This window comes from Nycticebus coucang, chromosome 10, assembly GCF_027406575.1.
Source record: "Nycticebus coucang isolate mNycCou1 chromosome 10, mNycCou1.pri, whole genome shotgun sequence".
NCBI lineage: Eukaryota > Metazoa > Chordata > Mammalia > Primates > Lorisidae > Nycticebus > Nycticebus coucang.
The window spans coordinates 117,138,141-117,163,872 of record NC_069789.1 but is presented as its reverse complement, the minus strand read 5'-3'; the positions used below and the strand labels follow the sequence as shown (position 1 = coordinate 117,163,872).

The following is a 25,732-nucleotide window of genomic DNA, read 5'->3' as shown; positions in this document are numbered from 1 at the left end:
TCTATACCAATTTTCTTAAGTGCTCTGATCATGAAGGGATGCTGGATATTATCAAAAGCTTTTTCTGCATCAATTGAAAGCATCATATGGTCTTTATTTTTAAGTTTGTTTATGTGTTGAATTACATTTATAGATTTACATATATTGAACCAGCCTTGAGACCCTGGGATAAATCTGATTTGGTCATGGTGTATAATTTTTTTGATGTGTTGTTGGATTCTGTTTGTTAGGATCTTATTGAGTATTTTAGCATCTATATTCATTAGTGATATTGGTCTATAATTTTCTTTTCTTGTTGGGTCTTTCCCTGGTTTGGGGATCAAAGTGATGTTTGCTTCGTAGAATGTACTGGGTAATATCCCTTCTTTTTCTATATTTTGGAAGAGGTTTAGTAGTATAGGTACTAGTTCTTCTTTAAATGTTTGGTAGAATTCTGATGTAAAGCCATCTGGTCCTGGGCTTTTCTTTTTAGGGAGATTTTTGTATAGTTGATGCTATTTCAGAACTTGATTTAGGCCCGTTCAACATTTCCACTTCGTTCTGGCTAAGTCTTGGTAGGTGGTGTTCTTCCAGGTATTGGTTGATTTCTTTCAGATTTTCATATTTGTGAGAGTAGAGTTTCTTGTAGTATTCGTTAAGGATTTTTTGAATTTCTGAGGGGTCTGTTGTTATTTCATCATTACCATTTCTGATTGATGAAATTAGAGATTTTACTCTTTTTTTCCTGGTTAGGTTGGCCAAAGGTTTATCTATTTCATTGATATTTTCAAAAAACCAGCTTTTGGATTTATTGATCTATTGTATAATTCTTTTAATAATTTTGAAATAACATAAATGATTTATTCTCTTTCAATGATGGTAATAAATTACAAACCAAGACCCATAATATATATATACATATATATAATTACTTTTAAATTAAACAATAAATATCTGAGTAACCCATGGATCAAAGAAGTAATTGGCAATTAGGAATTCTTTTTAGCTGAACAAAATAAAAACACAACATATCAAAATTTGTGGGATATAGACAAATCATGTTTCAGAGGTTTAAATACTCATATCATAAAAACAAGGCAAAGGATGTTATTATTCGATAGAAAAGAAGACTAAATGGGGCACTAAACCAAACAAATGATTATCAATCACACAGGTAGACAGGAAAATGCAAGTCAGAATCACAGTAATATAGGGGGTATGTCACTCACTGTAGGTTGGTAGAAAAGCTGGGCAATACTACATGTTGGTCAGGATGTGGGGTTTGGTGACTGTGTTCGATTGCACAATGGATTTGGAGGAAAGCTCTGTAAAAATTACTGAAATTCAGAATTGACTTGTAGATGTCAACAGAGGCACATTCATGAGTGCATGAGGAAACCAGATCAAAATGTTCATTTCAACAGTGTAAATGAGAACAGGGAACAAATTCAAATATAAGGATTAATGATTAACTTAAAATAAAGGATAAATGATATAATATGGAGAGTATGACACCACAGTTCAATGAATCAATGAGGGGGTTGTTTGCTCTTTTTTAATTGTTAAATTGAGTTCTCTGTAGATTCTGGTTATCAGGCCTTTGCCAGATTCATAACATGAAAAAATCTTCTCCCATTCCAAAGGCTGTGTGTATGCTTTGTTTATGGTGCCCTTAGCTGTGCAAAAACCTTTTAGTTTAATAAAATTCCAGTTATTTATTTTTGATGTTGATGCGATTGCCAGGGAGGGTCCTTCTTATAAACTTTTTTCTAGGCTAATATCTTCAAGCATTTTCCCACACTCTATTCTTGAATTTTTATTGTTTCATATCTTAAATTTAAATCTTTTATCCATTGAGAACCAATTTTTGTCAAAGGTAAAAGGTTTGGGTCTTGAGATATGATCAATTTTGGAGGATCTGTGGGGGATGAGAAGGTATAATCAGTTTTGTTAGGATGAGGTGTTCTGTATATGTCTGTTAAGTCACACAGAGACTACTGTCCACCTCCGAGACCCAAAGGCTATTGTACTAAAGTATTGTCTTCTTGCTTTCATAGGAATCTCATCTGCAGCATTGGGTAGCAGCCATATGAACTTTCCAGAAATGAAGGACCCTGGCTTCCCACATTTTCCTACAATCTCTTGCTGGCTGCCACAGTGACATTCTCTGCCCCCAGCCCCACCCTGGGACCTGTGAGCAATTTCTCATGCACCTTTGTCTTTTTGAGATTATTTAAAATTTTGTCTTGACTCAGGCATTCAATGGATTTTGAGCTGTTGCTATCAATAATACATTGTACACAGCCCTTCAGCTTTGCATTGTTCTCTTCTTATTCCTTCTTGTCTTATTCTCTTTTTGTCTGTACTTTGTTGTTTGTTGGTTATATCTCCATTTTTAAAAATGAGTCTGTGCTGCTTGAATCCTGATGTTGCTAAGGGAGCTGTTATTATAAAGAATCTTTTTCAAATGATGAAATAAAATCCATCTTGCAGAAATCCTTTGTCATGGGCTTATTTTTGCCTTCTTATGCTGCTCAAAATTTAACTGCTTCTTTGTACAGCAGAACAATCAGCATTTAGAGAGAGCCTCCTTTTTGAAAAGCTTGAACTTTGAACTTCTTTGATGCTTAATAAGCCAATGTGCTTTATCCATGATTCTAATTTAAACTCTAATTTTTCTAAAACTTTCTATGATTTCCTGTAAAAATGTAATTGTAGTTATGGCATGGCTTCAGGTAAATTTCTAAATTTTCATTCTATTTTACTCATATCAAGACAAAAAAGTAGACATTGTGTCTGGCATAGAATTTAGAAAATGAAGACTCCCACTGAGGGTAAAGCCACTGTCCCCTCACCTGCTAACTAAGGGCAAGGAGAATACCTCCTCTCTTAGACACTTTTAAGATGGGCTGCATGGAGTGAAGGAGTGAAGGTGGGGCTCTAGGGCCTTTCTACTTAGGTTGAGGTTGGAGGGAGTGGTGACACCACTGCACTCTAGCCCAGTGGACCAACACAGACTCTGTGGAAAAACAAATGATTTTATGGTATTTGAGGTATTTTATCCATTTTCAATTAATTTTTGTATATGTTGTTGGGCAAGTGTCCAGCATCATTATTTTGCATGGGTATATACAGTTGTTACTGTCTTATGTGTTTGAGAGGATGGATGTCTTCTTTTATTTTAATTTTTTTCTTGAGACAGAGTTTCATTCTGTCACCCTGGCTAAAGTAGAGTGGTATCTTCACAGGTCACTGCCACCTCAAACTCCTGGGCTCGCATTCGAGCCACTCCCTTAGCCTCCTGAGTATCTAGAACTATAGGTCCACAACACTGCCTTGCTTATATTTTCTATGTTTGGCAGAGATGGGGTTTTGATGTTGCTCAAACTGATCTTGAACTCCTGATCCAAGTGATACTCTCAGCTTACCTTCCCAGATTGTTAAATTTACAGGTGTGAGCCACTGTGCCCAAGTGAGCATTCACTTTTATCCCTTAAAATATCAGTTTATATTTTCTAAGAACAAAGAAATATGCTTTCTATCCACAGTAAAATATAAAACTCAGAGAATCTAGCAATGATGTGACATTGTTTGGTATTATCTATATCCATGTGACATATTCAAATTTGGTCAATTGTTCCATTGACATAATTCTAGCATTTGTGTATATACGTGTAGTTCAGGATTCACATGATACTTACTTTACATTTTCCTTCAATCTGAAACATGTACACAGCTTTTCTTTTTTTCCATAGCAATTAAACAATGCAAACAGTACAGGCTTATTATTTTGTAGAATATTTCTTGACCAGGGATTATACAATGTGACCTTATGAACATATTCACATCTAGAATTTATGTTTAACACAGGCTTACATAGAAAGGGAAGAAGAGGAAAGGAAAATTATAATAGAGAAATCTGAAACACATGACCTCAGGTGACCAAGGCTAATATTATTAGAGGTAAGTACCCTGGATTACTATGTGATGATAATGGCATTTGTTTGTATGTCCTGTCTCTCCATGTACCCAGTCTCGTTATGAGAAAAAGCAGCCAAAAAATCCACTGGGGGACACTCTACAAAACACCGGACTAGTCTGCCTCAAAATTGTCAGGGTCATCAAAAACAAAGAGAGTGTGAGAAACTGTCACAGGCAAGAAGAGCTATAACAGATTAGACGACTATATGTAATGTGATGTCCTGGGTGGGATTTTGGAGCAGAAAAAGTATATTATGTAAAAATTCGGGAAATCAGAATGAAGGGTGGACTCTCTTTGTAATTTTTCTATAAACGTAAAACTGTTATGAAAAATAACATTTATTAATATTTTCAGATGTGAACACATATCTATGTCCTTGCATTTGTTACTGAATTTCCAGTTCACTCACTCAGACTATCACCAAAATGTTTTCTGAGTTCACAGTTACCCTATATTATTAACCTTTGGACAGTCAGTCACAGTATTTCTCTGTACCAGCCAGCATAATGCACAAACAACTGGGTAGAGATTAACTTACATCTCATCTGCCAGCAAGGGTTGCAGCCTCCAGCACCGGCTGCACCTGAAACCCTCACACCAAGTACAAGTTGCTGATCATGTCAGATGACACCTTTTGGTATAAAGGGAAACCTTTCTTAAGGGCTCATTACAGCCCTCAACTCCTCAGAAAAGTACAAGAAGAGTTTGTGATGAAATATGAAGTTTGGTAACAGTCAGTTACCCAAAATCGGATAATGAAACAGAATCCTAAGCTGAGAAAGGGTGTGATTGTGTTCTTCATTATTTCAGTACAGGATTGGAATGATTTTTCTCCTCCCCCTCCTCCTCCTCCTCCTCCTCCTCCTCCTCCTCTTCTTCTTCTTCTTCTATTCTTCTTCTTCTCCTTCTTCTTCATCCATGGGACAGAGTTTCACTCCATTGCCCAGCTGCAGTGCAGTGGTCCAATCACAGCACCCTCCAGCCTCAAATTCCTGAGCTCAAGAGATATTCCCAAGTATCTGGAACTACAGGCATGCACCACCAAGCCAAACTAATTATTTTTTATTTTACTTATTTACTTTTTAAATTTTTTTTATTAAATCAGCTGTGTACATTAATGCAATCATGGGGTACAATGTCCTGGCTTTATATACAATTTGAAATATTTTTATCACACTGGTTAACATAGCCTTCCTGGCATTTTCTTAGTTATCGTGTTAAGACATTTATATTCTACACCTAGTAAATTTCATATGCACCCTTGTAAAATGTACCATAGGTGTGGTCCCACCAATTACTCTCCCTCCACTCATCCTTCCCCCTCCCCTTTCCTTCCTCTCCCCTTTCACCCTCTTTTTGGGCTATAATTTAGTTATAGCATTCATAAGAAAGCTACAAATTGGTTTCAACATAGTATGGCTGAGTATATTGGATACTTTTTCTTCCAATCTTGAGATACTTTACTAAGAAGAATATGTTCCAGCTACATCATGTAAACATAAAAGAGGTAAAGTCTCCATCTTTCTTTAAGGCTGCATAATATTCCATGGTGTACATATACCACAATTTATTAATCCATTCATGGGTCAATGGGCACTTAGGCTTCTTCCATGACTTAGCAATTATGAATTGGGCTGCAATAAGCATTCTGGTACAAATACCTTTGTTATAATGTGATTTTTGGTCTTCTGGATACATAACAAGTAGAGGAATTGTAGGATTCCTACAATGGCAGGAATGGCAGGTCTATTTTTAGATATCTAAGTGTTCTCCAAACATCTTTCCAAAAGGACCGTATTAGTTTGCATTTCCACCAGCAGGGTAGAAGTGTTCCCTTTTCTCCACATCCACACCGACATCTCTGGTTTTGGGATTTTGTGATATGGGCTAATCTTACTGGAGTTAGATGATATCTCAAAGTAGTTTTGATTTGCATTTCTCTGAGGATTAAGAATGATGAACATTTTTCATATGTCTGTAGGTTGTGCACCTGTCTTCTTCAGAGAAGTTTCTCTTCAAGTCCCTTGCCCACCCTGAGATAGGATCACTTGTTCTTTTCTTGCTAATACATTTGAGTTCTCTGTGGATTCTGGTTATTAAACCTTTGTCGGAGACATAACCTGCAAATATCTTCTCCCACTCTGAGGGCTGTCTGCTTGCTATACTTACTAGGTTCTTGGCTATGTAGAAGTTTTTTAGTTTGATCAGGTCCCAGTAGTGTATATTTGATGGTGCTTCAATTGCCCAGGGGTTCCTCCTCATAACATATTCGCCCAGATCGATTTCTTCAAGAGTTTTCCCTGCACTTTCTTCTAGTATTTTTATAGTTTCATGTCTTTATGAAGTGAGTGTATGATGCCCCATAATCATATCATTGTATACAGTTATGATTTAATAAAAAAATTAAAAAAAATGTTTAATCCAGTGAAAGTCTATCTTAGTTAATGGTGAAAGGTGTGGGTCCAGTTTCATTTTCTACAGGTCGCGAGCCAGTTCACCCAACACCATTTATTAAATAGGGAATATTTTCCCCACTGAATGTTTTTAATTGCCTTGTCAAAGATCAAATAATGGCAAGTAGCTGGGGTCATCTCTTGGTTCTCTATTCTGTTCCATACATCTACCTTTCTTTTTTGTGCCAGTACCATGCTGTTTTGATCACTATCGATTTATAGTATAGTCTGAGGTCTGGTGATTCCTCCTGCTTTGTTTTTATTTCTGAGTAATGTATTGGCTATTCTAGATTTTTTCTGATTCCATATAAAACAAAGTATTGGTTTTTTGAGATCTTTAAAGTATGACAGTGGAGCTTTAATAGGGATAGCATTAAAATTGTATATTGCTTTGGGTAGTATGGACATTTTGACAATGTTGATTCTTCCCAGCCATGAGCATGGTATGTTTTTCTGTTTGTTAACATTTTTGGCTATTTCCTTTTTTAGAGTTTCATAGTTCTCTTTATAGAAATCTTTCATGTCCTTTGTTAGATAAACTCCCCAATATTTCATCTTCTTTGGCACTACTGTGAATGGAATAGAGTCCTTGACTGTTTTTTCAGCTTGACTATTGTTGGTATATATGAAGGCTACCGATTTATGAGTTTGATTCTGTAACCTGAGACACTGCTGTATTCCTTGATCACTTCTAAGAGTTTTTTTTTTTTTTTTTTTTTGTAGAGACAGAGTCTCACTTTATGGCCCTCGGTAGAGTGCCGTGGCCTCACACAGCTCACAGCAACCTCCAACTCCTGGGCTTAAGCGATTCTCTTGCCTCAGCCTCCCGAGTAGCTGGAACTACAGGCTCCTGCCACAACGCCCGGCTATTTTTTGGTTGCAGTTTGGCCAGGGCTGGATTTGAACCCTCCACCCTCGGTATATGGGGCCGGCACCTTACCGACTGAGCCACAGGCGCCGCCCCACTTCTAAGAGTTTTGTAGTAGAATTCCTGGTGTTTTCCAAATATACAATCATATTGTCTGTGAAGAGTGAAAGTTTCTTCTTCTGACCCTATATGGATACCCTTGATCGCCATTTCTTCTTCTGACTCTATACGGATACCCTTGATCACCATTTCTTCCCTAATTGCGATGGCTAAGACTTCCATTACAATGTTAAAGAGCAGTGGAGACAATGGGCAACCTTGCCTGGTTCCTGATCTGAGTGGAAATTATTTCAATTTAACTCCATTCAATACGATATTGGCTGTGGCTTTACCGTAGATGGCCCCTATCAGTTTAAGAAATGTCCCTTCTACACCAATTTTCTTAAGTGTTCTGATCATGAAAGGATGCTGGATATTATCAAAAGCTTTTTCTGCATCAATTAAGAGAATCATGTGGTCTTTGTTTTTTAATTTGTTTATGTGCTGAATTATATTTATAGACTTACATATATTGAACCAGCTATGAGAGACTGGGATGAAACCCACCTGGTCATAATGTATAATTTGTTTGCTGTATGGCTGGAGTCTGTTTGTTAGGATCTTGTTGAATATTTTTGCATCAATATTTATTAGTTATATTTGCCTATAATTTTCTTTTTTGTTGTGTCTTTTCCTGCTTTGGGGATCAAGGTGATGTTTGCTTCATAGAATGTGTTGGGGAGTATTCCTTCTTTTTCTATATTTTGAAAAATGTTGAGTATAGTAATATAGGAACTAGTTCCTCTTTAAAGGTTTGGTAGAATTCTGATGTGAAGCCATCTGGTCCCAGGCATTTCTTTTTAGAGAGATTTTGTATAGTTGATGCTATTTCAGTACTTGATATAGGCCTGTTCAACAATTCCACTTCATTCTGGCTAAGTCTTGGAAGGTGGTGTGCTTCCAAGTATTGGTCAATTTCCTTCAGATTTTCATATTTCTGAGAATAAAGTTTCTTGTAATATCAATTAAGGATTTTTTTAATTTCTGAGGAGTCTGTTGTTATTTTGTCTGTATCATTTCTGATTGATTAGAGATTTTACTCTTTTTTTCCTGGTTAGGTTAACCAAAGTTTTATCAATTTTATTGACATTTTAAAAAAACCAACTTTGTAATTAATTGATCTGTTGTATAATTTTTTTTGTTTTCAATTTCATTTAATTCTGCTCTAATTTTGGTTATTTCATTTCTTCTGCTGGGTTTGGGATTGGAACGTTCTTCCTTTTCCAGTTGCTTGAGATGTCCCATTATGTTGTTCACTTCTGTTTCTGTCCTCTTGAGGAAGGCTTGTAGTGCTATAAATTTTCCTCTTAGGACTGCCTTTGTGGTATCCCAGAGGTTCTTCATTACAGTTTGTGTCTTCATTATTGTTTTGTTCCAAAAATTGGATAATTTCCTTCTTAATCTTGTCTATGACCCAGATATCATTCAGCATAAGGTTATTTAGCTTTATGTTTTTGTATGAGTATGCAGATTCCAGTTGTTACTAAGTTCAACTTTTATTCCATGATGTTCTAAGAAGATGCAAGGAATAATTTCTATTCTTTTAAATTTGCTAAGGTTAGACTTGTCACCTAAGATGTGACCAATTTTTTAGCATGTTCCATGATGAGAAGACTGTGTATTCAGTTTTGTTAGGATGAAATGTTCTATAGATGTCTGTTAAATCCAAATGTTGAATGGTTAAATTTAAGTCTAAAATTTCTTTGCTCAGCTTCTTATTGGAGGATCTATCCAACACTGCCAAAAGAGTGTTAAAATCTCCGACTATTATGGAGCTGGAGGAAATCAAGTTGCTCATGTCTCTCTTATAAATTGAGGTGCCTTCTGGTTGGGTGCATAAATGTTAATTGAAATCTCAGTATGTTGAGTGTTTCCCTTAACAAATATGAAGTGACCATCCATATCTTTCCTTACTTTTGCTGGTTTAAAACCTATTGTATCTGTGAATACAATTACAACACCTGCTTTTTTCTGATTTCCATTTTCCTGGAATATAGATGACCATACGTTCACCCTGAGTCTATATTTATCTTTTAAGGTAAGATGAGATTCTTGTATGAAGCAGATATCTGGCCTGAGTTTTTGTATCCAGTGAGACAACCTTTGCCTCTTTAGAGGACATTTTAAACCATTCGCATTAATTGAGAATACTGAAAAGCCTGGTAGAATTTTGGCTATCAAGTTTTTCAAAACTCCAGTGAACACTTTTAATCCTTTCACCACTGTGGAAGTTGGAATTTGATCAAAGGTTTCTGAGTGAGTTTACTTTTGTGGTAGAGGATTCCCTGGTCATTATGGAGGATAGGTCTGAAAATATCCTGGAGAACTGGTTTAGTTATGGCAAATTTCTTCAACATGTGAATGTCCCTAAAGTATTTAATTTCTTCATCATATATGAAACTCAGTTTACCTGGATACAGGATCCTGGGTTGAAAGTTATTTTGTTTTAGGAGATTAAAAGTCGATGAGCACCCTTCTAGCTTGAGAGGTTTCAGCAGAGAGATCTGCAGTCATTCTAATATTCTTCCCTTTGTAGATTATAGTTTTCTTATGTCCGGCTGTTTTTAGACTCTGGGGTACGTCCAAATCTCAGATTGAGAGTGGAGGGGAGTGCTGGGAGTTCAGAATTGCAGGTAGAAAACATATACAGTTTTATACCTGGCAGGAGAGTGCCATGGCACCCTAGTAGGGGAAGGAGATCTGGTTTTTAGAGAGTCTCTCCTGTGGGATAAAATGGGAGGATGTTTGAATTCTGCTCACTTGTTTATAGAAAGCAGACTGCAAGCCGTTCTCATGGGGGAGGGGACTCCCATCGGCTTGGCGATGGATTTTGTACCTATTGTTTGTATCCTTGGGGTCACAGCTTGCCTCAGCAGGGTTGATGCGCATTCTTCAACCTTCTGTCTTGGCCTCACTCCAAACCATCAGCTTACTTGCTAAACTTCTGTCCTTTAACTCTCCTTCTGGATGGGAGCCTATGTAGAAAGCTGGCTCCAGTTGGCCATTGTTTCTCCACCCCCACTACTTTTTATTTTTTATAGAGATGGGATCTTGCTATATTTCTCAGGCTGACCTTAAACTCCTGGCTTCAAAAGTGATCCTCCCACCTTACTCTTATGAAGTGCTGGAATGACAGGAAGGAGCCATCTACTCTGGGCCTGACTTTTCATATGACAGACAACGTGCAATGCTTGAGGGTGGGGGCACACAGCAATGCCTAATACCATGTCCATGCAGAGAACAGGATTCAGTCAGGGAATTACCCAGTTAAGATGAGTGTTCAGAGGGAATAATCTACAGTTTTAGGATAACCCAAAGGAGTGAATTCAAAGGCTGATTCAGTTTTGGCTATTGGCAGGGAGGAGGATGACCACTGAAGTCCTAAAATAAGAAATAAAATCTAAATTGAAATGGAAAGAAAGACAGGGAAATTACTTGGTGAAGAGGGATATTTTCACATAGAAGAATCATCATGGGTGATGGTCAGAAATTGAAAAAGGGCTTGAGAAATCTGAGAGGCTTGAATATGGAGATGATATTTCTATGGTCGTGGGGCTGTAGGTGAGAATCTGCAAACTCAGCCAGATTGAGGCCAAAGGCACTACAAATGACAGGACACTGAAAAGCCAAGAGCAATGGGAACTTATTCAAAGACTTCAGAAAATGGCCAATAGGTGGCAGCAACCCAAACGCCCATTGACAGATGAGGGATAAACAAACTGTGGTGGTTTTGCAGTGGTCCCACAAGCCCTAGGAAGAATGATAAAACACCATAGAAGCCAGGAAATGATCAATGATGGTCCAAAGCAACTTGATGGGAAATAAGAGGCCTGAGGCCAGTGTCTCAGAAATCTGAGCTGAGGTGAGTATTAAGCCTGCAAAAGGAGGAACTGTTGACATTCAGAGATGTGTCTATAGAATTCTCTATGGATGATTGGGTCTGCCTGAACCCTGCTCAGCAGAATTTGTATCGGGATGTCATGTTAGAGACCTACAAAGACTTGTTCTTACTAGAGCTTGCTATCTCTAAGCCAGACCACATCACCTGTCTTGAGCAAAGCTAAGAACCCTGGAAGGCGAAGACACACCAGACAGTAGTCAAGCACCCAGACAGGGTTTCACTTTCAAGTGCCTGTGCTCAAGAGATCCACCCACTCAATCTCCCAGAGTGCTGCGTTTACAAATATGAACCCTGCACCCAGCCTGTATATGCCTCTTCACATTGTGCTCACCTGTTATGTCTAATCATTCTGCCCAAGGCAATTCACAAGTGCTGGACATGAATATTTTATTACCAGAGACAATCCTAAGAAGATATCAAAATGATTGCCCTGAGAATTTAAACTCAATAAAAGACTAGGGTAGGGTATATGAGTGTAAGCAGCAGAAAGTATGTTATAATGGACTGGATGAATGTTTAAGAGCTATGTATGGTAAAATCTACCAATGCGTTTCAAAGTTGTTAGAAAATTATCAAGTCTAAATAGACATAACATGATATACACTGGAGAGAAAACTTTTGAGTGTAAAAAATATGAGAAAGCCTTAAATCTATGCTCAAACTTCGGTAAACATAAGATAACCCACTTTGTGGAAAATCAGTACAAATGTAAAGAATGTTGCAAAGTCTTTAAATCTTGCTGAAGCCTGTCTAAGCAGAGGGGAATTCATACTGGAGACAAAATCTATTATTATGAAAATGATGACAAGTGTCTGAGCCACACCTCAAAACATTCTAACCCTAAGACAATTAATAATGTAGAGAAACCCTACAAATGTAAAGAATGTGGCAAAGCCTTTAACCAGTACTCAAACCTTCTTGTACATAAAAGAATTCATTCTGAAGAGAAACCATACAAATGTGAAGAATGTGGCAAAGCTTTTAACCAGTACTCACCCCTTGCAGCACATCAAAGAATTCATTCTGGAGAGAAAGTCTACAAATGTGAACAATGTGGAAAAACCTTTAAGCAGTACTCAACCCTTTCTGTACATAAAAGAGTTCATTCTGGGTAGAAACCCTACAAATGTGAAGAATGCAGAAAAGCCTTTCACCAGCCCTCACACCTTTCTGTACCTCAAAGAAATCATTCTGGAGAGAAACCCTATGAATTTCAACAATGCAGCAAAGGCTTTAAGAGGTACTGGAACCTTTCTGTACATAAAAGAATTCATTCTGGAGAGAAACCCTACAAATGTGAAGAATGTGGAAAAGTCTTTCACCAGCCCTCGCACCTTTCTGGACCTAAAAGAATTCATTCTGGAGAGAAACCCTATGAATGTCAACAATGTGCCAAAGGCTTTAAGAGGTACTCAAAACTTTCTGTACATAAAAGAATTCATTCTGGAGAGAAACTCTACAAATGTCAATGTGGCAAAGGCTTTAAGCGGTACTCACACCTTTTTGTACACAAAAAAATTCATTCTGGAGAGAAACCATACAAATATGAATAGTGTGGCAAACCCTTTAACCAGATTGAAACTGGCCTGTAGATTAAAAACAAAAATCATACAACAGAGAAACCCTAAAAATACGAAGAATGTGCTATTACTTTTACTTGGCATTCATAACTTACTAATCATATAAGAGTTCACACTGGAGAGAAATCCTGTAAATCTGAACCGTGTGGCAATTCACTTAACCAGAGCTCAAATCTTACTACACATAATAAAATTCATATTGGAGAGACATCTTACAAATGAGAATAATATGGCAAAGGTTTTAACTGGTTCTTGGCCCTTAGTAAATGTAACAGGAACCATGCTGGAGAAAACTCATCACAAGATGAAGGAGTGGCAAAGCTTTTTGCCAGTAATCACAAAGATTTCTGTACACAGTAGAATTCATGTTGAACAGAAAGGCTATAAGTGTGAAGAATGTGACAAGTGTTTAACTTTTGCTCAAACAATTATATGTATGAAAAATTTATGACAGAGAAAACCCCAATAAATGTGAAGACAGTATTGAATCCTATAACCAGTATTCACACATTTCACTACATAACAGAATTCATAGAGATAGTATGTATGTGTGTAGAATATGACAATGTCTTTCAATATTTCTCATGTTTTTCTAATCATAATTTATATGGAAGCAATATTCTATAAATGTCAATCGTGTCTTAAAGTTGTGTTTATCCTGTGTGGTAGAGCTAAGGAGAAACAGGGGCAGATGATTCTAGGAGATCCCTTGCCTATAATAAGAGGAACAAAATTACCGGGGGGGAGGGGCTGCCAAGAAAGAAAAACATTTCAAGAAGGCTTCCAAAAACTGAACTGATGTTTGCACTACAAAAATGAGTCTCAGAGGTAGAGAGGCCACAGAGGTCTTTCAAGCATGCATACAAGTAAGGTGACAGTAGCTTCAAGTGACCCATTTTCATAAACATAGTAAAATTTTTACCACTTTTATCACAGTTTACAAATACTATGACAACTTCTGGAAATTGTCTTAAAGGAATAGAAATCAGAGGACTCTCCATTCTGGAATTTTTCCCCCTTTCCAGTAAAAATAATAAATATTTTACTCCCACCACCGCTTAATGTAGATTTGGAATATTAGCATAAAGACAAAAATAATCTCACTAACCCAGAGTCTTCTCCACCTGAGAAGATAGATGTCTTTCTTCTCTGGAGTGTACTGTGCTTTAAGAAACTTTGACATTGGGGTGGAGGAGACAAGATGGCTGACTGAAGCCAGCTTTCCACAGAGGCTCCCGTCCAGAAGGAGAATTAAAGGACAAAAATTCAGCAAGTAACCTGGTGGATTTGAGCTGCACTAAGAGAGAAGGTTGTAGAACGCATGTCAACCCTGCTGAGGCGAGCTGCGACCACAGATACAAACAAAAGGTACAAAATCCATCAGCAAGCAGATGGGAGTCCCCTCCCCCATGAGAATGGCTCAGAGTGCCCCACAAACAACCAGGCAGAGTTCAAAGGTCCTCCCACTACACTCCCCAGGAGAGACCCTCTAAAAACTGGACCTACCTCCCCTACTAGGGTGCCATGGCATCCTCCTGCCAGGCATAAAACTGTATAAACTATATATAGTCTCTACCTGGAATTCTGAGCTCCCAGCACTCCCCTTCACTCACACTGGGGTCTGGAGGCCAGTCCCTGTTGGTCAGCGGAGAGGGGACTGCACCGGAGTGGCAGTTCCCTGAGGCACAGTGCGACAGCCATCTTTTGGTGACAATACGGCCAGGCATAAAACTGTGTAAAGCTGTGTGTGTTCTCTGCCTGCAACCCCAGGCTCCCAGGGCTCCCTGCACTCCCCTCTGCTCTCACTCCAAAGTCTGAAGTCCTGTCCCCCAGGGGTCCAGACTCTTGGGCGATTGCTTGAGGGGTGTAGACAGTGCTGGGCTGCAGCCGGTCCGTGCAGACTCTGGGGTAAAATACTCTTTGGTAAAATACATGTAACATAAAATCCGTAATTTTTAAGCAATTTAGTAGTTTCAAGTATTTCCCCATTGTTGCACAGTCTCCATAACTTTTTAATCTTTCAACACTTAAACTCTATATTTATTAAACTACTCCTCATTCCCCCTCCCTCAGCCACTAGAAACCACCTTTGTACTTGCCCTTCTGTGAACTTGATTATTTTGACACCTTATGTAAGTAGAATCATGCAGTGTGTGCATTTTTCTGATTGGATAACTTAATTTAGTGTAACGTCCTCAGGTTTATTCATGCTCTCCAATGCATCAGCATTTTCTTCCTTTTGACGGATGAATCCTATTCCATTGTATCTATGTGCCACAGTTTGTTTATTCCTCATCTGTCAATGAGTGTTTGTGTTCCTGCCACCTTTTGGCCATTTGCTGAAGTCTTTGAATAAGTTCTCATTGCTCTTGGCTTTTCAGGGCCCTGCCACTTGCAGTGCTTTTGGCCTCAATCTGCCCCATTTGCAGGCTCTTACTATACAATACCACTCCTATAGAAATATCATCTACATCTTCCAGTTCCTTGGATTTTTCAGGCCTTTTTCCATTTTATGACCATCACCTATGATGCTTTTTCTACGGGAAAATATCCCTCTTTACTAAGTAATTTCCCTTTCATTCTTTGTATTCAAGTTAGATTCTTTTTCTTTTATTAGTACTTCATTATTCATCCTTCTCCCTGATGATACAAACATCTGAATCAGCCTTTGGATTAACCCCTCTGGGTTCTCCTAATTCTGTAGATTATCCTCTCTGAACACTCATCTTACTGTATAATTCCCTAACTGAATCCTTTTTTTCTGAATGTACATAGCATTATGTGCTGCCCTGGCCCTCTGGCTGCCAAGCATTGCATAATGTCTGACATATAGAAAGTGCTCCAATCAGGACCTGAGGAGATGACTCATTCCTTTTCCAATTGTTTGCCTGTGGGGGGCAGGATGACTTAATTGCTGATATTTCTCCACAGCTGAGACTTCAATCCAGAGTATCTGTTTCACTAGGGTGGAACAGAAACCAGCTGAAAACAGGACAGAACCACTTAGCCACACCACACCAGACAGGACCCCAGTTTCTCAGGACACAACACTGTACAGGCCCTTGACAAAGCCCCAGGGGGAAAAATCAAAGGGGGTAAAATAACCATGGGGTGGAATCAGTGGAAAAACTCTGGTAACATGAATAACCAGAATAGATACCCCCCCCCAAGGAAAGATATGGCAGATGTAATTGAAGATCCCATTCATAAACAACTGGCTGAGATGTCAGAAATTGAATTCAGAATTTGGATGGCAGACAAGATTAATAAAGTGGAATTAGGAATTCGAGGAGAAATTCAAAAGTTGTCTCAAGAATTTAACGAATTTAAAGACAAAACCACCAAAGACTTAGACACACTGTGTCTATGTACTCACCCCTACTATGAAACTAATTTGGGACCTTCACATTAAAGCTATAACCTAGCTACAACCTAAGAATAGGGGGAAGGGGGAAAGGGTGGGGAGGGAGGGGGGATGTGGGTAGAGGGAGGGGGATTGATAGGATTACACCTGCAGTGCATCTTACAAGGGTATATGTGAAACTTAGTAAATGTGGACTGTAAATGTCTTAGCAAAATAACTAGGAAAATGCCAGGAAGGCTATGTTAACTAGTGTGATGAAAATGTGTCAAACGGTCTATGAACCAAGCGTATGGTGCCCTATGATCATATTAATGTACACAACTATGATTTAATAAAAAAAAATAAAAAAACACTAAGCCTAAATAGATTCTAATTCCAAATAAGGCCACATTCTAAGATACTTGGGGTTAGAACATCAACATAAATTGTTTGGATGACACAATTTGACAGTCTTCAAATCCTGAATGCTTTGGATTTAAAGGCAGAGTTAGCTGCTTGTTTTTCAGTAAACAAACAAGAGAGAAAATGCAAGGCCCTGTGCAGTCCTCTGGTAGATAGAGCTCACTTTGGTGTCACAATGGAGCTTATAAATTACAAAGATGGAGAAGGACATCAATACTTTTTGACCCATGGTTTATTCAGATATTTCTTGCTTAATTTAAAAGTATTTAATGATTTATAGGTCTGTTGGTTTATAATGTAATATTATTTATTAATATTAATATTATGATAAGAGCATAAATGATTTATATTATTTCCAATTTTTGGCATTTGTTGAGCCTTGTCTGATGGCCAAGCATTTGGCCTGTCCTGGTGAATAAGCCATGTGTACTGGAAGAGAATGTGCATTATATTGCTCTTAGGTGTAGTATTCTGAAAAGACAAATTCAATCCAATTGGTTGGTCCAATTCTCTGGCTAGCCTGGTGGATAGGAAGTACTTTTGATTTGCATTTCTCTAATGACTAATAACTCTGAGCCCCTTTTTCTGCACATGTTGGCTGTTTGATTATCTTCTTTGAAGAAGTGTCTACTCAACACTTGGGCCTATTTTTTAATTGACTTTTTGTTGTTGTGTTGTAGATCTTTATTTCTTCAGATATAATTTGCAAATCTCTTCTCTGTCCTATAGATTTTATTTTCACTGTCTTGGTAGTGACAAGATACAATATTATTCAATTGTGTTCCTTGATACACAAAAGTTTTTCACTTTATTTTATTTTATTTTTATTAAATCATAGCTGTGTACATTGATATGATCATGGGGCATCATTCGCTAGCTTCACAGACCGTTTGACAAACTTTCATCACACTGGTTAACATAGCCTCCTGGCATTCTCTGTTACTGTGCCAAGACACTTACATTCCACATTTACCTAGTTTCACATATACCCTTGTAAGATGCACTGCTGGTGTATCCCACCAATCCCCTTCCCTCTACCCACCCTCCCCTTCCTTTCCCCCTTCCCCTATTCTTAGGTTGTAACTGGGTTATAGCTTTCATGTGAAAACCCTAAATTAGTTTCATAGTAAGGCTGAGTACATTGGGTACTTTTTCTTCCATTCTTGAGATACTTTACTAAGAAGAATATGTTCCAGCTCCATCCATGTAAACATGATAGAGGTAAAGTCTCCATCTTTCTTTAAGGCTGCATAGTAGTCCATGGTGTATATATACCACAATTTATTAACCCATTCGTGGATCGATGAGCACTTGGGCTTTTTCCATGACTTAGCAATTATGAATTGGGCTGCAATAAACATTCTGGTACAAATATCTTTGTTATGATTTGATTTTTGGTCTTCTGGGTATATGACCAGTAGAGGAATTACAGGATTGAATGGCAGGTCTATTTTTAGATCTCTAAGAGTTCTCCATATATCTTTCAAAAAGGAGTGTATTAATTTGCACTCCCACCAGCAGTGCAAAAGAGTTCCCTTTTCTCCACATCCACGCCAACATCTCTGGTCTTGGGACTTTGTGATATAGGCTAGTCTCACTGGAGTTAGATGATATCTCAAAGTAGTTTTGATCTGCATTTCTCTGAAGATTAAAGATGATGAGCATTTTTTCATGTGTCTGAAGGCCGCACGGCCAAGGCCACACGCCTGTCTTCTTCAGAGAAGTTTCTCTTCAAGTCCCTTGCCCAGCCTGCGATGGGATCCCTTGTTTTATTTCTTGCTAATGCGTTTGAGTTCTCTGTGGATCCTAGTTATTAAAACTTTCTCGGAGACATATCCTGCAAATATCTTCTCCCATTCTGAGGGCTGTTTGCTTGCTTTACTTAGTGTGTTTTTGGCTGTGCAGAAACTTTTTAGTTTGATCAAGTCCCAGTAGTGTATTTTTGAAGCTGCTTCAATTGCTCAGGGGATCCTCCTCATAAAATACTCACCCAGACAGATTTCTTCAAGGGTTTCCCCTGCACTCTCTTCTAGTATTTTTATAGTTTCATGTCTTCAATTTAAATCTTTAATCCAGTGAGAGTCTATCTTGGTTAATGGTGAAAGATGTGGGTCCAGTTTCAGTCTTCTACAGGTTGCCAGCCAGTTCACCCAGCACCATTGGTAAATAGGGAATCTTTTCCCCATTGAATGTTTTTAATTGGCTTGTCAATGATTAAATAATAATAAGTAGCTGGATTCATCTCTTGGTTCTCTATGCTGTTCCAGACATATACTTCTCTGTTTTTGTGCCAGTACCATGCTGTTTTGATCACTATCCATTGGTAGTATAGTCTGAGGTCTGGTAGTGTGATTCCTTCCTGCTTTGTTTTAATTTTTGAGTAATGCCTTGGCTATTCGAGGTTTTTCATGATTCCATATAAAATGAAGTATTGTTTTTTCAAGCTCTTTAAATATGACAGTGGAGCTTTAATTGGGATTGCGTTGAAATTATATATTGCTTTGGGTAGTATGGACATTTTAACAATGTTGATTCTTCCCAGCCATGAGCATGGTATGTTTTTCCATTTGTTAACATTCTCAACTATCTCTTTTTTTAGAGTTTCATAGTTCTCTTTATAGAGATCTTTTACGTCCTTTGTTAGATAAACTCCCAAATATTTCATCTTCTTTGGCACTACTGTGAATGGGATAGAGTCCTTAATTGTTTATTCAACTTGATTATTGTTGGTATATATAAAGGCTACCAATTTATGAATGTTGATTTTGTAACCTGAGATGCTGCTGTATTCCATGATCACTTCTAAGAGTTTTGTAGTAGAGTCCCTAGTGTTCCCCAGATATACAATCATATCATCTGTGAAGAGTGAAAGTTTGATCTCCTCTGACCCTATGTGGATACCCTTGATCACCTTTTCCTCCCTAATTGCAGTGGCTAAAACTTCCATTACAATGTTAAAAAGCAATGGAGACAATGGGCAGCCTTGTCTGGTTCCTGATCTGAGCGGAAATGATTCCAATTTAACTCCATTTAATATGATATTGGCTGTGGGTTTGCTGTAGGTGGTTTCTATCAGTTTAAGAAATGTCCCTTCTACACCGATTTTCTTAAGTATTCTGATCATGAAGGGATGTTGGAAGTTGTGTTCTGATCATGAAGGGATGTTGGAAGTTATCAAAAGCTTTTTCTGCATTGATTGAGAGAATCATATGGTCTTTGTTTTTTAATTTGTTTATGTGCTGGATTACTTTTATAGATTTATGTATATTGAACCAGCCTTGAGACCCTGGGATAAAACTGACTTGGTCATGATGTACAATTTGTTTGATGTGTTGCTGGATTCTGTTTGTTAGGATCTTGTTGAATATTTTTGCATCTTTATTCAGTAGTGATATCGGTCTATAATTTTCTTTTCTTGTTGGGTCTTTTCCTAGTTTGGGGATCAGGTGATGTTTGCTTCATAGAACGTGTTGAGTAGTCTTCCTTCTTTTTCTATCTTTTGGAACAGGTTGAGTAATATAGGTACTAATTCCTCTTTAAAGGTTTGGTAGAATTCTGACGTGAGACCATCTGGTCTTGGGCTTTTCTTTTTAGGGAGGTTTTGTATGGTTGATGCTATTTCTGAACTTGATATGGGCCTGTTCAACATTTCCACTTGATTCTGGTTAAGTCTTGGAAGGTGACGTGCTTCCAAGTATCGATCAATTTCCTTCAGATTTTCATATTTCTGAGAATAAAGTTTCTTGTAATATTCATTAAGGATTTTTTGGATTTCTGATGAGTCTGTGGTTATTTCGTCTTTTTAGTTTCTGATTGATGAGATTAGAGATTTTACTCTTTTTTTCCTGATTAGGTTGGCAAAAGGTTTATCTATTTTATTGACCTTTTCAAAAAACCAGCTTTTTGATTTATTGATCTGTTGTATTATTCTTTTGTTTTCAATTTCATTTAGTTCTGCTCTGATTTTGGTTATTTCTTTTCTTCTACTGGGTTTAGGGTTGGAGTGTTCTTCCATTTCCAGTTGCTTGAGATGTCCCATTAAGTTGTTAACTTCCTCTCTTTCCATTTTCTTGAGGAAGGGTTGCAGTGCTATAAATTTCCCTCTTAGAACTGCCTTTGCAGTGTCCCAGAGGTTCTGAGAGTTTGTGTCTTCATTGTCGTTTTGTTCCAAAAATTTGGCGATTTCCTTCTTGATCTCATCTCTGACCCAGCTATCATTCAGCATAAGGTTATTTAACTTCCATGTTTTTGTATGAGTATGCAGATTCCTGTTGTCACTCAGCTCAAGTTTTATTCCATGGTGGTCTGAGAAGACGCATGGAATAATTTCTATTCCTTTAAATTTATTGAGGTTAGACTTGTGACCTAAGATGTGATTGATTTTGGAGTAATTTCCATGGGCTGATGAGAAGTATGCATATTCAGTTTTGCTGGGATGAAATGTTCTGCAGATGTCTCCTAAATCTAAATGCTGGATGGTTAGATTTAAATCTAGAGTTTCTTTACTAAACTTTTTGTTGGAGGATCGATCCATCACTGCCAAAGGAGTGTTAAAATCTCCAACTATTATGGAGATGGAGAAAATCAAGTTGCTCATGTCTGTTAGAGTTTCTCTTATAAATTGAGGTGCATTCAGGTTGGGTGCATAGATATTAATAATTGAAATCTCATCATATTGAGTATTACCTTTAACAAATATGAAGTGACCATTCTTGTCCTTCCTTACTTTTGTTGGTTTAAAGCCTATTGTATCTGCAAATAAAATGGCAACACCTGCTTTTTTCTGGTTACCATTTGCCTGGAATATGGATGACCATCCTTTCACCCTGAGTCTGTATTTGTCTTTTAAGTTAAGATGTGTCTCTTGTATGGAACGGATATCTGGCCTGAGTTTTTGTATCCAGTCAGCTAACCTGTGCCTCTTTAGAGGACAGTTTAAGCCATTCACATTAATGGAGAATATTGATAAGTTTGGTGAAATTTTGGGTATTGAGTTTTTCAAAAGTCCAGTGGACATTTTTAATCCTTTTGCCAGTGTGGAAATTGGAGTTTGATCAGAAGTTTCTGAGTGAGTTTACTTTTGTGGTATAGGATTGGGTTGGTCATTATGGAGGACAGGTCTGAGAATATCGTGAAGAGCTGGTTTGGTTATGGCAAATTTCTTCAACATATGAATGTCATTAAAGTATTTAATTTCTCCATCATAAATGAAACTCAGTTTAGCTGGGTACAAGATCCGGGGTTGAAAATCTTTAGGAGATTAAAAGTCGATGACCACCCTTTTCTGGCTTGAAAAGTTTCAGCAGAGAGATCTGCAGTCATTCTAATATTCTTCCCTTTGAAGGTAATGGTTTTCTTTCTCCTGGCAGCTTTGAGGATTTTCTCCTTCATATTAACTTTAGTGAAGTTAATTATGATATGCCTGGGGGATGTCTTATTGGGGTTGAGTCGTGCCAGGGTTCTGAAGCTGTCCGCTATCTGAATTTCAGAATCTCTAGGCATGTCTGGAAAATTCTCTTTCATAATTTCATGCAGAAGGGCCTCTGTGCCCAGCGAGGCCACTTCATCTGTCTCTGGAACTCCAATGATTCGGATATTAGCCTTCTTCGAATTATCCCAGAGCTCTCTGAGAGAATGATCCATTTTTGCTCTCCATTTCTCTTCCTCTCTGAGAGTTTGGGAGCGTTCAAAGGCTTTATCTTCGATGTCAGGAATCCTTTCTTCTGCTTGCTCCATTCTGTTGCTGAGGGATTCTACTATATTTTTCATATCTTTGAGGGCTGAAAATTCTTGCTTCAGTGTGTCTTAGTCTTAGGTGGTTTTGTCTTTAAATTCGTTAAATTCTTGAGACAACTTTTGAATTTCTCCTCGAATTCCTAATTCCAATTTATTAATCTTCTCTGCAATCCAAATTCTGAATTCAATTTCTGACATGTCAGACAGTTGTTTGTGAATGAGATCTTCAATTACATCTGCCATATCTTTCCTTGGGGGAGTTGATCTATTCTGGTTATTGATGTTACCAGAGTTTTTCCGCTGATTCCGCCCCATGATTGTTTTACTCCCTTTGATTTTTCCCATGGGGCTTTGTCGATGGCCTGTATAGTATTGTGGCCTGAAAGACTAGGGCCCTATCTGGTGTGGTGGGGCTAAGTGGTTCTGTCTTATTTTCAGCTGGTTTGTGTTTGACCCCAGTGAAGCACTTACTCTGGGTCGAAGTCTCAGCTCTCTGAGTCGGCCCCACCCTGGAAGCTTCCCGGGTCTGTAAGTCGCTTCAGGCAAATCCTTTACTCACAGTTGGCCTCCTCTGGTTGCCCAGGGAGACTGTGGATGTGGCTTCAGCCGCCTCAGGGAACTGCCGCTCTGGTGTGGGTCTCTCCCAGCCTCACTCCCATGCCCTAGAGTCAGCACTGACCAGCTGCAGATCAGGCACTGTTCATTCCCCGATAAGTCCCCCAAGAATCTGGACTCCCAGGGGACAGACCTCCAGATCTCAGGGTGAGGGCCGAGGGGGTGGCGGGGAGCACTGGGAGCCCAGAGCCGCCTGTATTGAGCACACTCAGTTCCACTCAGTTTTTTGCCCAGCCGTACTGCCACCACTCAGGCCTGCAATTCTCTGTGTGAGGGTGGGGGGTGGAGCTCTGGGAGCCCAGAGCCGCCGGTAGCGAGCACACTCAGTTCTACTCAGTTTTTGCCCAGCCATACCACCACCACTCACACCTCCAGTTCTTCATGTGAGGGCAGGGGTTGGAGCACTGGGAGCCCAGAGCTGCTGGTAGTGAGCACACTCAGTTCCACTCAGGTTTTTGCCTGGCCACACCACCACTGCTCAGGCCTCCAGTTCACAGAGTGATGGGGGGGTGTGGAGCGCTGGGAGCCCAGAGCCGCCAGTAGCAAGCACACACAGTTCCACTGAGTTTTTTGCCCCGCAGCACTGCTGCCACTCAGGCCTCCAGTTTACAGAGTGAGGGCGGAGTGTGGAGTGCTGGGAACCCAGAGCCGCTGGTAGCAAGCACACTCATTTCCACTCAGTTTTTTGCCTGGCCACACTGCTGCCACTCAGGCCTCCAGTTCACAGAGTGATGGGGGGGTGTGGAGCGCTGGGAGCCCAGAGCCGCCAGTAGCAAGCACACACAGTTCCACTGAGTTTTTTGCCCCGCAGCACTGCTGCCACTCAGGCCTCCAGTTTACAGAGTGAGGGCGGAGTGTGGAGTGCTGGGAACCCAGAGCCGCTGGTAGCAAGCACACTCATTTCCACTCAGTTTTTTGCCTGGCCACACTGCTGCCACTCAGGCCTCCAGTTCACAGAGTGATGGGGGGGTGTGGAGCGCTGGGAGCCCAGAGCCGCCAGTAGCAAGCACACACAGTTCCACTGAGTTTTTTGCCCCGCAGCACTGCTGCCACTCAGGCCTCCAGTTTACAGAGTGAGGGCGGAGTGTGGAGTGCTGGGAACCCAGAGCCGCTGGTAGCAAGCACACTCATTTCCACTCAGTTTTTTGCCTGGCCACACTGCTGCCACTCAGGCCTCCAGTTTACAGAGTGAGGGCTGAGGGTGGAGCTCTGGGAGCTCAGAGCCGCCGGTAGTGAGCACACTCAGTTCCACTCAGTTTTTTGCCTGGCTGCACTGCTGCTGCTCAGGCCTCCAGTTTACAGAGTGAGGGCAGAGTGTGGAGCTCTGGGACCCCAGAGCCGCCGGTAGCGAGCACACTCAGTTCCACTCAGTTTTTTGCCCGGCCACACCACCACCGCTCAGGCCTCCAGATCTTAGAGTGAGGGTGGAGGGGGAGCAGCGCTGGGAGCCCAGAGCCACCGGCAGCGAGCTCACACAGTTCCACTCAGTTTTATGCCTGGTTATATTGCTGCCCAAGGAGGGCTGGGAGTTCAGAGTTGTGGGCAAAGGCTATTTACAGATTTATACAGTTTTATGCCTGGCAGGAGAATGCCTTGGCACCCTAGTAGGGGAGATAGGTCCAGATTTCAGTAGGTCTCTCCCATGGAGTGTAGTGGGAGGGCATTTGATTTCTGCCCGTTTGTTTGTGGGGCTCTTAAGCTGATCGGATGGGGGAGGGGGACTCCTGTCCTTCTGCTTGGTGATGGGTTTTTTACCTTTTGTTTGGGTCCTTGTGGTCGCAGCTCTCCTCAGCGGAGTTGATGTGCGTTCTTCAAATTTCCCTCTTGGTGCTGCTCAAATCCATCAAGTTACTTGCTAAATTTTCATCCCTTAACTCTCCTTCAGGACGGGAGCCTCTGTGGAAAGCTGGCTTCAGTCTGCCATCTTGTCTCCTCCCCGAGTTAGTGTTTTTTAGATACTAGATAACATTGTCAGCAAACAGAGATTATTTGATCTCCTGTTTTGTTTTTTTTTTATTTGAATACCCTTTATTTTCTTCTCTTGTTTGATTGCTCTGGCTAGGACTTCAAGTACTTTGTTGTGTAGAAGCACTTTGTTCTTGTCCCAGGTCTTAGGGGAAATGTTTTCAACTTTTCCTCATTTGGTATGATGTTGGCTGTGGGTTTGTCATATATGGCTTTTATAATTTTGAGTTATATTCTTTTTATGCTTAGTTTGTTGGGAATTTTTATAGAAAGGGGTGCTGGATTTTAAGGAATGCTTTTTGTGTTTCTATTGAGATGATCATGTGGTCTTTGCTTTTGCTTCTGTTTATGTAGTGAATCCCATTTATTAATTTGCATGTGTTAAGCCATCTTTGTATTCTTGGGCTGAAACTCTCTTTGATCATGGAGAATTATCATTTCGATGTGCTGGTGTATATTTTGTGTTAGTGCTTTTTTGAGCATTTTTGCATGTATGATCATAAGGGATATTACTGTGCTGTTTTGTTTGCTGTGTCCTTTCCTGGTGTGCAGCTGGGCTTGCTGGTTGCACACAGGTGGAGGCTGGGTGGGATGAGGAGAGTCACCAGCACTCAAATGAGAATAAAAGAGGGAAAAACTAGAGGTAACATAATATTTGTTTCCATTAGTGTAATTTGAGTTAAAATGAAACAACTAGAAAATACTAGCTTGGCCAAGGTTTGGAACCATGTCTAGAGGAACTTTAAATGGGAAGAACCAGCTCAGTGCCCATAGCACAGTGGTTTCGG

The 25,732-nt window shown here is 39.5% G+C and overlaps 1 protein-coding gene across 3 annotated transcripts in view; it reads right to left on the bottom strand.

The window, feature by feature from the left end:
- The window catches only part of LOC128595779 (sulfotransferase 2A1-like), a 54,365-nt gene extending 29,459 nt beyond the window's left edge, over nucleotides 1–24,906 (bottom strand). The window contains exon 1 of one of the 3 annotated variants that reach the window (XM_053604748.1): nucleotides 24,735–24,906. The gene's annotated coding sequence lies outside the window, so the exon portion shown is untranslated. Of the gene's footprint in view, nucleotides 1–13,970; nucleotides 14,174–14,438; nucleotides 14,559–24,734 lie in introns of those variants that run through there. The other 2 variants (XM_053604750.1, XM_053604749.1) reach the window with 2 other exon arrangements.
- Nucleotides 24,907–25,732: the final 826 nt, after the last annotated feature.